The following is a 1,138-nucleotide window of genomic DNA, read 5'->3' as shown; positions in this document are numbered from 1 at the left end:
TTTTTTTTAAAGGTCTTTTTTTATTTGGGCTAGTTAAATTAATTTCCGGGCTACCAAAATCTGGAGAGTACCTGCCCGAGGGGCTGCCAGGGGTTATGACATGTTACTGACATTACTGATGGTGACAGACAATTATCATGTGTTTGATTTTTACACGATTATACTGCAATTATACTGCAAGATAAAAACATGGCATTCACACGTAAAATGTCCAACAACTTAAAGTTAAGACCACTTCATGAGTTGGTAAACATTTGAATGAGATCACAAACTCACTTTGTGTTTAAAGTAGTGGCAATAACAGAGTCACACTGGGGTAAATTACCAGTGGCTAGGTTTTACTAACTATGTGACACACTCTGTCGAAGACAAACAAGCAGATGTGCGCAGAGACCGTTTAGCCATACCCCTCACACATTACTGCGAGCATGCATTAGGAGATCATGTGTGTCAGCTTGAAGAGAATACAGCAGCAGCAGTCACCTCCTCCTCGCGCTCGCTGCGGAAGCACAGGCAGGCCGCGCGCTGCTTGTAGCCGTCTCTGTCGTAAGTGCGCGTCTGGCTGGACTTCAGCTTTATCATCGCGCTCGACCGATCAAAGTCCTCAACTGCTGCCAAGTCTGCGCCTCTCGCTGCGATCCCGCAAACCCTTCTGAAGGCCCTCCGCTAACAGCAGCAGTCCCTCCGTCGCTTCATTGCGCGAGTCTCGTGAGCTTGTCTCGCACGGACGCCATTACTCTGAGCTCTGCGCAATCTGCGCTGCAGCGGCACTAACGCCGCGGCGCGTCGCGTTCGGGAATAGGGCGCTGCGCACTGCGCGCAGTGGAGGTGGAGCCGGTGCAACGCGCAACAACGTTTACATGAATTCAGTTATTATTATGATTATTGATTTTTTTTTAATAATATTTGAAAAAAATATTATTATCGTTTATAAAAGCAACCGTCATTGCGGCATGATTATACGTCTTCATAAGTTGACAGATGTCACAGAAACCGTCCTCTGTAACCCACCCCACCACAAACCAGAGCCACGGAAAGAGAGAGAGTTGCGTCCACGCAGCCCACGCGCGATCGTCACGTGGCTCACCTGGACCTGGAATAGTTCCCGGAAGTTCATAAGTTCAGCTGGAGAGACAGA

General features: G+C 48.2%; 1 pseudogene; it reads right to left on the bottom strand.

The window, feature by feature from the left end:
* LOC107557483 (diphosphoinositol polyphosphate phosphohydrolase 1-like) overlaps positions 1–753 on the bottom strand; it is a 10,102-nt pseudogene extending 9,349 nt beyond the window's left edge.
* Between the last annotated feature and the right edge of the window lie 385 nt (positions 754–1,138).

Source organism: Sinocyclocheilus grahami, unplaced genomic scaffold, assembly GCF_001515645.1.
Source record: "Sinocyclocheilus grahami isolate Dianchi unplaced genomic scaffold, SAMN03320097.WGS_v1.1 scaffold604.1, whole genome shotgun sequence".
NCBI lineage: Eukaryota > Metazoa > Chordata > Actinopteri > Cypriniformes > Cyprinidae > Sinocyclocheilus > Sinocyclocheilus grahami.
Note: the sequence above shows the minus strand (reverse complement) of the source record. Positions and strands in the feature narration are given on the sequence as shown.